The 12,910-nt window shown below is 31.2% G+C and overlaps 1 pseudogene; it reads right to left on the reverse strand.

Annotated features, from left to right (window-relative positions):
• Window positions 1-4,923: 4,923 nt before the first annotated feature.
• Window positions 4,924-11,687, reverse strand: LOC124888938 (annotated as a pseudogene).
• Window positions 11,688-12,910: the final 1,223 nt, after the last annotated feature.

Genomic DNA, 12,910 nt, shown 5'->3' on the forward strand with positions numbered 1-12,910 from the left:
ATAGACGGACTTTCTCTATTATTTGCTGAAAGGGTTAGAAAAACTCTTAGAGGCTCCTTTGGTGAAATTCCTTGGGAAAAGTATACCTATGGTCATTTGATAACAGCTTGTACACAAGAAGGGTTAAACCTGTGTAATGAGTTAAAATTGTCTAGACAACGTAAGCTTGATAAACTTAGAGAAAAATCTCAGATATGAGATTTCTGTAATCAGTTTTGTATACCTGAACCGGCTTTCACCTCCAGGAAAAAAGGACATAAATATTCCAAAAGTGAGCAACCTTATAGAAAAAAAGATCTAGATATAGGTCCAAAGAAGAACGTAAAACTAGAAAAGCTTATAGGAAATCTACTAGATTTACCAAAAATAGGTCTAAGCGAGATCTTGCTAAGATTAAGTGTTACAGATATGGTAACTTTGGGAATATTGCTCCAAATTGTAAGCTTCAAAAGCTTAAATCTTTAGGTCTTACTGATAATTTGCATGATCTAGTTTATGGTTTGTTATACACCTCAGGTTCAAAATCTGATTATAATGCTGAATCTGAATCAGAAAATGATCTTGAGTTGCCTGATTTATCTGATAGTGATAGTGCTAATGTTTTTTTTTTGATTTTCAAGGTGATACCTCTACTTGTGATGATGCATTTTATAATTTGCAATCCCAGTTTGAAGATTTAAATGTTCAAACCATTACTTCTGATAATGTATTAGAACTTTTGAAAGAAGTTTTGGATGATAAACTACGGGAAAAGATTATTAATTTGTCTACTAGTTCAAAATCCAGTACTTCTAAAACTGCTGATAACTATGCCTTTACTCTTAAAACTGCTGATAGCAATTATTTTATGCCTTATTCGATATCAGAGGTTAATAGACATTTTGCTATGAGTTATGCTCCTGGTAAAGATACTTATTTTGATGATTTAAAAATTGAAGTTGAAAACTTAAAAAAAGAGATTAAATCTCTTAAACAAAATCAAATGATTTGTGATTACAGAATTTCGCAAATTGAGAAAGATATTTCTCTCGCATAGATTTCCAAAGGAAAAGAATTTTTTTTTGAAGAAAGTGATACGGATGATATTCAAAATTCCCTTGATTTAAAAAATAATTATTTTTTGGGAATGATGCAAATTGTTACTGCTCATAAATGGTATATTAAATGTACTCTTTTGATTGATAATCATTTTTCAGTAACTAATATTACTATGATTGATAACGGAGCAGATGTTAGCTACATACAGGAAGGGTTAGTCCCTACAAAATACTTTCATAAAACCACTCATGTAGTTAAATCTGCATCTGGACATGCTCTTTATATAGAGTATAAATTGCCAAACACTTAGATTTACCATAACAAAATATGCATACCGCATTCATCTTTTTGGTAAAAAATCAATTATACCCTCCAATTATACTTGGGACTCCTTTTATATATACTATTTATCCTTATACTCATATTGGTGCAAAAGAATTTACTGCTACTTACAAAAATAAAGAGATATCTTATTCTTTTATTACAGACCCTGTAACTAGAGATATTAATGCTTTAATTGATATGAAGAAAAAAGATGTTAATTTTTTACATCTTGAATTACTTAGCATGAATATTTGTAATACAATGAAATCTGCTAAGGTACAGTAAAAAATTAAGTTAATTTTTGAACAACTGGTTGTTGATATTTGTGCTGATCACCCCAGTGCTTCTTGGAATTGCAAAAGGCATATTGTTAACCTTCCTTATAAAGATAATTTCTGTAAGGATGATATCCTATCAAAATCACGACCTTGTCATATGAATGCTGAATTAGTTGAATTCTGCAAAAAAAAGATTGATAATCTGTTGCAAAAGGGTTTGATAAAGCCTTCAAAATCCCCTTGGTCTTGTACTGCTTTTTATGTTAATAAAGCAACAGAAAAGGAACATGGTGTTCCCAGGTTGGTGATAAATTATAAAACTTTGAATAAACATTTAAAATGGATTAGGTATCCTATTCCAAATAAAAGGGATTTAGATCTCGTTTATACGACGACAATATATTTTCAAAGTTGGATTTGAAATCGGGATATTGGTAGATTCAAATATTTAAAGAGCATACTTATAGAACTACTTTTAATGTTACTTTTGGGAAATATGAATGGAATGTCACACCATTTGATTTGAAAAATGCCCCATCGGAATTTCAGAAGATCATGAATGATATATTTAATCCTTATATGGATTTCATCATCATTTATATTGATGACATTCTTGCATTTTATAAAACATTTGAATTGCATATCAAGAATCTTGATATTTGTAATAAAATTGTAATACAGAATGGTTTGGTGTTAGCTAATCCAAAAATGAGTTTATTTCAAACAGATGTAAGATTCTTAGGACATAATATCTGTCAAGGGAAGATTACTCCCATTCAGAGATCCATTGATTTTGCTTCTAACTTTCCTGATGTTATAACTGATAGGACTCAATTTCAGAGATTTTTGGAAAGCTTGAATTATATTTTCCCCTTTTTATGAGAATTTATCTCGTGATTTAGCCCCATTATACGATAGGCTAAAAAAGGATTATAAAGGATCGTGGACGGATAGTCATACAAATCTTATTAAACGTATTAAACAGAGTGTTAAAACTTTAACCTGTTTAATTTAGCCAATCCTGCTTGGCAAAAAATCATTGAGACAGATGCATCTAATATATAAGAATTTTATATAGCTTATTGACTATATGGAGAGTTTTACCCAAACAAAAGGCCTATCAGAACTTAATACATACTTGAGTTGAGCCCATGTGTCTATCAGTACTAACCGCGAAGAAGGATGCCCTCTTCCTCAATTTTAATGGGCTTAAAAATTCACGGCTTGATAGACGTAGTCACTAAGACAAAGCTAACAAAAATAGTACCAACTTCGACAATACCACCATTTTGGAACCAAGTCAACAAACTATAGAGAAATGTCTTTATATTTTGATAGAATTTGAATCTTTCATGGCTATTATACAAGAGAAGTTAGATCTTCAGCATAGATATAAATTTTTTTTTAGCCGGACATAGTCACGGCCGAAGAAGAAGAGAGAGTATGAAAGAACTCAAATTAAAAGAAGAAATAATTACCTTAATTGGACGGATACAAGTCCTAAATAGTAATTAATGGTAGACTTTTGTTCCAATCTTGAGAATATTATACAAGAGTTATGAAAAACTAGAGAGAGAGAGAGAGCCTTCAAGAGAGAAAAGGAAAAAGATGAAAAACTTTTCTTGTCTTCCCTAACAAATGAAAGCACCTATTTATAGAAAAGAAAAAAAATCTATGAATAGTAAAATGGGTCCCACATCCAGGTCCCATACACAGTGGATCTACTGTGTAGAAATCTGCCAATAGTACTAAGGGTCCCACATCCGGGTCCCATGCATAGTGAATTTACTATGCAGGCATCTGGGAATAGTATATCACACTTTATTCTTCTCTTTTAATTTTTTTAAAAATTCCTCCGTTCTTACAATGGCATCTTCTGACAGAGGTTTATCTGAAGAGATAGGTTGTGAGTCTTCAACATCTTCTTTAGTAATATCATCGCTTGTTATTATTTTTATTGAAGTGTTTGATTTGTCACGACTATCAACAAATTTAATCAGATTTTTTTCGGACTTCTTCCATATAGTTTTCTATCATTTTAATTATGTCGCTGTCATGTACATCGATTCTCCTTTCAAAGTGTTTAAGTGAATTTTTCTCGATAATATTTTGTCAAAAGGATACTCAATATTCTTGAACCTTATTTTGAATAGAGTCCAAGAGTTCCTGTCCATGCAATATTTTTGTTTTGGGATCCTTTCTCATTAATTTATCCCAAAAATTATTATAAAATACCCTGTATAAACATGGGTTTTGTTCTCCTGTGAATCCGAATTTCGGAGCCCATTATGAATCCAAGGAATAGAGAATTAGAGGAAGAAATATATTTGATCAATTTTATCTAGACTGCAGATATGATCTGCATGATACAATTTGTTTAACCGAGGAGAGATTTTGACCCATTATTTGTATAACTTTAAAAATGGATCTGGAAATATCCGAATGGTTGGATCATGATAAGACCACCATTTTAAAAACCAATTAGGAATTGGTTCTGCAAAGGTATTTGCCATACCTTTATGAACCAAGTATGCTTATGTCGATCATTATTATAATAAAGTACTTTATCAAAGGCCTGAATATAGTCCCAATAAGTGAAATTTATTTTGGAACCTTTGAGAAATATCTGCTAGTCTGTCATAGTGGTCATTCCCCAATCTTCTACGGATATAATCCATTTAATAACAATTTTAGAGAAGTTGTAAATATTCTCTTCAAAGTTATAACAGGAGAAACATGTGCATTCTGCACTACCTGTGGTACTGAGAATAGTTTCATAATAAGTGTGGGTTTTGTATGACTCACTCGAAAAATATAAATTGTTCATAAAATATTTGTGGAGTATCTTCCACAGTTCATTTTGCCTATGAATCTCAGAGTTTTCAATAAGAAATATCATTTCTATGTTTTCTAGCCTTTCATAAGGTTTGATATAATCATTATTCTTTACAATTGAAGTAAAAGTATCACTTTGCTTTTGAGCTGCTAAATAAGCTTGCAATTGTCCATATAACAGACTATCTTTTGGAATATCATCCAGATGGATAGAAGTAGATGATGAAGATTCTCCTTTCTGTGATACCTTGGAGTTTATCAAACTCCTATTTCCCATTTGTATAACGGGGGAATTAGATGAGGATCCATATGATGATCCCTGAGAATATGATCTATTTGGTGATGATATTCCCCTTCCATAGGAGGCTGATCTTCCTCCCGATCTACCCTGTCCTTTTTTATGTCCATCTGCCATGGAGGGTCAGTAACCATACTGGAAATAGCACAATCAATCAGATATTTCCAAATCATACCAGTCAATATCTCTAATTTCTTCATAATTAAAGATAGAAAATTCTTCTTCAACCATATCATGTATGACTTTATCAATTTTGAGATTTTGAATATCTCTGTATAATGGAATCACCTTTAAAATGGTAATTAAAGTTTTTTCAGTAAGAAACAGTATAAAAATTCATTTTAATTGAGAGATTCCCTAGATAAGAAATCAGGGAGGAAATTATCAATTCCTTTTTTATACTGAATATCAAAATCAAAAGGGGCTAATTAGGCTTTCCACCTTGAAAATATTAACTTTGAAGCATCATGTTTAAAATCTTTATCAAACATATACTTCACAGATTGAGAATCAGTTTTTATTAAAACCTTTTGATTATAAAGATCATTCTGGAATTTTAGAACACATTTGACAATGGTTAGCATTTCATGAGCTACCGTAGCATATTTTCTCTGACTATCAGTCTATTTACCAGAATGAAATCTTATCAAGTATTTATTATTATTATGCGGATTAACTTGTTTCAATATTACACCATAACCAATATTAGATGCATCTGTCTCAATGATTTTTTGCCAAGCAGGATTGGCTAAAGTTAAACAGTGTAAAGTTTTAACACTCTGTTTAATATGTTTAATAAGATTTGTATGACTATTCGTCCATGATCCTTTATAATCCCTTTTTATCCTATCGTATAACGGGGCTAAATCACGAGATAAATTCTCACAAAAAAGGGAAATATAATTCAAGCTTCCCAAAAATCTTTGCAATTGAGTCCTGTCAGTTATAACATCAGGAAATTTAAAAGCAAAATCAATGGATCTCTGAATGGGAGTAATCTTTCTTTGACAGATATTATGTCCTAATAATTGTAACATTTGTTTGAAATAAACTCATTTTTGGCTTTGATATCACCAAGCCATTCTGTATCACAATTTTCTTAAAAATATCAAGATGCTTTATATGAAATCCAAATGTATTAGAAAACACAAGAATGTCATTAATATAAACAATGATGAAATCCATATAAGGATTAAATCTATCATTCATTATCTTCTGAAATTCTGATAGGGCATTTTTCAAACTAAACGACATTCCATTCCCTTCATATTGCCCAAAAGGAACATTAAAAATAGTTCTATAAGTATGCTCTTTAAATATTTGAATCTGCCAATATCCCGATTTCAAATCAAACTTTGAAAATATATTGACGTCGTATAAATGAGATAATAAATCCCCTTAAGTTGGAATAGGATACCTAATCTATTTTAAATGTTTATTCAAAGGTTTATAATTTATCACCAACCTGGGAACACAACGTTCCTTTTCTGTTGAGTTATTAACATAAAAAATAGTACATGACCAAGGGGATTTTGAAGGCTTTATCAAACTCTTTTGTAATAGATTATCAATCTCTTTTTTTTTGCAGAATTCAACTAATTCAGCATTCATTTGACAAGGTCGTGATTTTGTTGGGATATCATCCTCACAGAAATTACATTTATAAGGAAGAGTAACAATATGCCTTTTTCAATTTCAAAAAGTATTGGGGTGATCAGCACAAATATCAACATGCAGTTGTTCGAAAATTAACTTAATTTTTTCCTGTACCTTAGCAGATTTCATTATATCACAAATATTCATGCTAAGTAATTTAAGTTGTAAAAAATTAATATATTTTTGCTTCATATCAATTAAAGCATTAATATCTCTAGTTGCGGGGTCTGTAACAAAAGAATAAGATATCTCTTCATTTTTGTAAGTAACAATAAATCCTTTTGCATCAATATGAGTATAAGGATAAATAGCATTTAAAAAAGGAGTTTCAAATATAATTGGAGGGTATAACTGATTTTTAACCAAAAAGAGGAAATGCGGTATGCATATTTTATTCTGGCAAATATCAGTGTTTGGCAATTTATACTCTATATCAAGAGCATGTCCAGATGCAGATTTAACAGCATACGTGGTTTTATGAAAGTATTTTATAGGGACTAACCTTTCCTGTATGCAACTAACATCTGCTCCACTATCAATCATAGCAATATTAGTTACTGAAAAATGATTATCAATCAAAAGAGTACATTTAATATACCATTTATGAGCAGTAACAATTTGTATCATTTCTAAAAAATAATCATTTTTTAAATCAAGGGAATTTTGAATATCATCCGTATCACTTTCTTCGGAAATTTTTTCTTGTCCTATAGAAATCTGTGTGGGAGAAATATCTTTCTTAGTTTGCAAAATTTTGTGATCACAAATCATTTGATTTTGTTTAAGAGATTTTTTTTTTTTAAGTTTTCAACTTCTATTTTTAAATCATCAAAAGAAGTATCTTTACCAGGAGCATAACTCAAAGCAAGACGTCTTTTAACCTCTGATATCGAATAAGACATAAAATAATTGCTATCAATAATTTTAGGAGTAAAGGTAAGGTTATCAACAGATTTAGAAGTACTGGGTTTTGAACAAGTAGACAAATTAATAATCTTTTCCCATAGTTTCTCATCAAAAATTTCTCTCAAAAGTTCTAACACATTATCAGAAGTAATGGTTTGAACATTTAAATCTTCAAACTGGGATTGCAAATTATAAAATGCATCATCACAAGTAGAGGTATCACCTTGGAAATCAAAAAAAGCATTAGAATTATCACTATCAGATAAATCAGGCAACTCAAGATCATTTTCAGATTCAGCATTATAATCAGATTTCGAACCTGAGGTGTATAACAAATCATAAACTTGATCATGCACATCATCAGTAAGACCTAAAGATTTAAGCTTTTGAAGCTTACAATTTGGAGAAATATTCCCTAAGTTACCGCATCTGTAACACTTAATCTTAGCAAGATCTCGCTTAGACCTACTTTTGGTAAATCTAGTAGATTTCCTAATTTCACGTTCTTCTTTGGACCTATATCTAGATCTCTTTTTTCTATAAGTCTGCTCACTTTTGGAATATTTATGTCCTTTTTTCCTGGAGGTGAAAGCTGGTTCAGGTATACCAAACTGATTACAGAAATCTCCTATTTGAGATTTTTCTCAAAGTTTATCAAGCTTAACTTGTCTAGACAATTTTAACTCATTATACAGGTTTAACTCTTCTGGTGAACAAGCTGCTATCAAATGACCATAGGTATACCTTTCCCAAGGAATTTCACCAAAGGAGCCTCTAAGAGTTTTTCTAACCCTTTCAGCAAATAATGGAGGAATTCAGTCTATAAACTTGGCCTTCCAATGTGCGTATCTATTTTCGGGTAATTCTATGAACTGACTTAAACAGGTGTCCTTATACCACCTAAATTCTCAAAGGGCCTTACATCTAAGCCCAATCAAGAGAGTATGAATCTTTTCGTATTGATTGGTGAATCTACCATTAAAATGTTCCAAAATTGTAAGAACGAGTGTATAAAAACATCTTTCCTATTTTCAACTAGGGCTCTTCCTAGAGTATCAACCTTGGAGCAGTAGCTACAACATTAAAAATTAACTCTCTTTGTTCACGAGTCAAAAAATTATCCCATCAGCCACAAAGTTGGCCAGTATAACTAGCAACTATAATTTTACAAATAACTTTATCTGTTCTATTTTCTCTATTACCAGTAACTTTGCTCACCGTTGAATACATCATAATGCGGTGAACGAGTATTGTTAATTGCCTCTTAGTTAAGCCATCAAGGTGCCATTCGTAAATTTCGTCTCCGCTATAAGATGTATTAGTCTGATTCCAATACCTTTCATCTATTAGAACATTTTGAGGAGTGGGTCGCGGATAGTAATAAGTGTGCATGTGGGGTAAATCGGCATATCTGGGATTTTTACCCGACTATTTTCTAATAATTTCTTTAAGCTTATTAAGCTCTGATTTGGTATGATTTTTAAAATCAGGAGTGGATTCTAGGCTATTATCAAAAACATTATACAAATCAATAGGTCTAATAGTTAAACCAGAAAGCTTTTTATCAAGAAGCTGTTCTAAATCATGCAATGACGATTTAAGTAGAAATCCTTCAGTATTAGGGATGCCTATGAATACTGGTTTTAGTCATCAAATCTTCTGTCTTACTTTTTGAAGAAGAAGCAATATCAATAGAGTTTGGACTAATACTCAGTTTTTTAATCAAATCAATTAACTCATTAAGCTTTTTATCAAGAGAAGAAATATGTTCTTCTAAAACTTTCACTTATAAGCTCAAATAATTATTTTGGGAAATCAAATTATTAATTTCTGCAATAGTTACCTAAGCGACTTCATTACTAATAAATTTTTGAAATGCAGAAAAGGTAATACCAGTATTATTCGATAAAATAAAAAGAGCTTGGGGAGGGTAAACAGTTCTAACAATGTTACCACTATTATCTTGATATGATCTTTCAAGCACCTTAACATACAATGACAAGTACGTGGTTATAAACCAAGGCAGGAAATACATAATTTGATTATGCAATGCACACGTTTCATAAAATTCTTGAGAAATATTATTTATCTCATCAGGACTATAAGTTTCAAAAAACCAAGTTCTAAATTTGTTCCATTTTTTATCAAAAAATTCTTTTCTAATATAATTTCTTACTTGGGATCTAGGACTAAAATTGATTATGTATGGAATCACTAAATGCCATTTGGATCAAAGTTCATTTCAGAAGCAGTAGGAATATCTCTATAAAAAATATTGTCATTATCTTGAACAATATTTGTTTGAGGATTGACTTTAACTTTCTTTACAAATCTTGTAGAAGCTGAGTCAATTGTGTGCAAAGAAGCTACACGACTTCTAGCTGGACCATATAATGGTTCTACAGGAGAAATATGATGCATAGAAGGTAATTATTTAGGCATGGAGAATGAATGTCTGTTATAAACAGTAGACCTTTCATCGAATTGAATACAAATCTTACCATTCGAATTTTGAGTCATATGCAATAATTCACTATTAGTTAAATAATCAGTGACTTATTTTGGAGATATAACCAAATTTACGGTCCAAGTAATGGGAAAAATCAATCTCATCCTATTTAATAGGTCTTCTTGTGGTGACTTTGACCTCACAAAATTAATCTTGACTAATATTGTCCGATCCGATGTATCGTATAACTTACATCAAGGATTTAAAGTTGTTAATAATCCGTAATAAATTTTGTATGACAGATAAATAAGTTTAGATCCAGGAGTATAATTATAACCATGCGTTTTCATATTTAATGTTAAAGCATCAAGTATATTTGCGTCAGCCAAAGATAATTATAAATTTGGCTGAGTATTGAAATAAACTGGACCATAGGCCATAGTGGATTCAATCAAACCCGTTAGAGACTGTCTGAAATTCAGATTTCTAGTATCTAAGAGCTACTAAAAATGTCTCTGGTAACCCTTTAAGAGTGTTTAAAGGAAATTTGAACCAATCCAGTGCGCATAAAATTATTATAATTCTTATACAAATTAATGTCTCGCTTATTTAATTAATGAATCATTTGTTCAGAAGAATTTAATTGTAAAGACTTTTCAGTTGTCTTTATCATTTGTTTAGAAAAAACTTTATCAAACCAACCATAATCATAGATGGTTTTATATCAACTTTTGGAATAGTCCACTTGTTTAATAAGTCAAGGTTTTGAGGTATATCTATGTCTTCAAGTCAAGTACTCTTAGTACTCATATTTCCCATTTTCCATTTGTATAATAGGGGAATTAGATGAGGATTCGTATGATGATCCCTGGGAATATAATCTGTTATAGGATCTGAGGACTGGCGATAATTCACACGGCTATCCAGACATAATTTAATATCGGAAAATCGAAATGGAAATCCAACTGAAACATATAAGAATTTCATACAGCTTATTGATTGTATGGGAGTTTTAACCAAACAAAGGTCCTGTTAGAACTTAATACATTCTTGAGTTGAGCCCATGTGTTTAGTAGTTCTAACCATGAATAAGGATGCCCTTTTCCTCAATTTTAACGGGCTTAAAAATTCACAGCTCGCTAGACGTAGTTATTAAGAGAAAACGAACAAAAGCAGTACCAACTTTGACTATACCACCATTTTGGAACCCAGTCAACAAACTATAGAGAAATTCCTTTATATTTTGATAGAGTCTAGATTTTTCATGGCTATTATATAAGAGAAGTTAGATCTTCAGCATATATATAAAAATTATTTAGCCGAACATAGTCATGGCCGAAGAGGGATAAAGGGTATTAAAGAACTCAAATTAAAGGAAGAAATAACTACCTTAATTGGCTGGATTCAAGGTCTGAATAGTAATTAATGGCAGACTTTTATTCCAAACTTAAGAATACCATACAAGAGAGATGAAGAACTAGAGAGAGAGAGTCTTCAAGAGAAAAAAGAAAAAAATAAAAACCTTCTCTTGCATTCCCTAATAAATGAATGTACCTATTTATAGAAAAGAAAAAGAATCTACAAATAGTAAAATGGGTCCCACATCCGGGTCCCATGCATAGTGAATCTACTGCATAAGAATCTACCAATAGTACTAAGGGTCCCACATTTGGGTCCCATGCAGAGTGAATTTACTATGCAGGCATCTGGGAATAGTATATCACACTTTATTCTTCCCTTTTAATTTTATAAGAAATTTCTTATTTCTTGTAATGGCATCTTCTGACAGCGGTCTATCTGAAGGAATAGGTTGTGAGTCTTCAATATTTTCTTCGGCGATATCATCGCTAGTTATACTTTTCATTGAAGTGTCTGATTTATCACGACTATCAACTGCTTTCATTAGATTTTTTCAGACTTCTTCCATATAGTTTTCTATCATTTCAATTCTGTCACTGTCATGAACATCGATTCTCCTTACAATGTGTTTTAGTGAATTTTTCTCAATAATATTTTGTCTATGGACTACTGAATATTCTTGAACCTTATTTTGAATAGAGCCCAAGAGTTCCTGTCCATACAATATTTTTGTTTAGGGATTCTTTCTCATTAATTTATTCCCAAAATTATTATAAAATACCCTGTATAAACATGGGATTTGTTCTCCTACAAATCCAAATTACGAAGCCTATTTCTAACTAAGGAATAGAGAATTCAAAGAAGAAATACATTTGATCAATTTTATCCAGATTGCAGATATGATATACATGATACAATTCATTTAACTGAGGAGAGATTTTGGCCCATTCTTTGTATAACTTTAAAAATGGATCTGGCAATATCTGAATGGTTGGACCATGATAGGACCACCATTTTAAGAACCAATTTGGAATTGGTTCTGCAAAGGTCTTTGCTTATACCTTTATGAACCAAGTATACTTATGTTGATCATTATTATAATAAAGGACTTTATCAATGGCCTGAATATAATCCCAATAAGTGAAATTTATTTTGGAACCTTTGAGCAATATCTGCTTTTCTGCCATATTGATCATTCCCCAATATTCTACGGATATAATCCATTTAACAATAATTTTAGATAAGTTGTAAATATTCTCTTCATAGTTATAACCATAGAAATGTTCTCATTCTGCACTACCTGTGGTACCGAGAATGGTTTCATAATAAGTGTGGGTTTTTATGACTCGCTTGGAAAAAATAAATTGTTCATCAAATATTGTGGAGTATCTTCCACGGTTCATTTCGCCTCTAAATCTCAGAGTTTTAATAAGAAATATCATTTCTTTGTTTTCTATCCTTTCATAAGGTTTGATTTCATCATTATCTTTTGCAATTGAAGCAAATGTATCACTTTGCTTTTGAGCTGCTAAATAAGCGTGCAATTATCCATATAACGGACTATCATCTGGAATATCATCCAGATGGATAGAAGTAGATGATGAAGATTCACCTTTCTGCGATACCTTAGAGTTTATTAAACTCTTATTTCCCATTTGTATAATGGTGGAATTAGATGAGGATCCGTATGATGATCCTTGAGAATATGATCTATTTTGGGATGATCTTTCCCTTTCACCAGAGGCTGATCTTCCTCTTGATCTGCCC

This window comes from Capsicum annuum, chromosome 11 (assembly GCF_002878395.1).
Source record: "Capsicum annuum cultivar UCD-10X-F1 chromosome 11, UCD10Xv1.1, whole genome shotgun sequence".
NCBI classification, from domain to species: domain Eukaryota; kingdom Viridiplantae; phylum Streptophyta; class Magnoliopsida; order Solanales; family Solanaceae; genus Capsicum; species Capsicum annuum.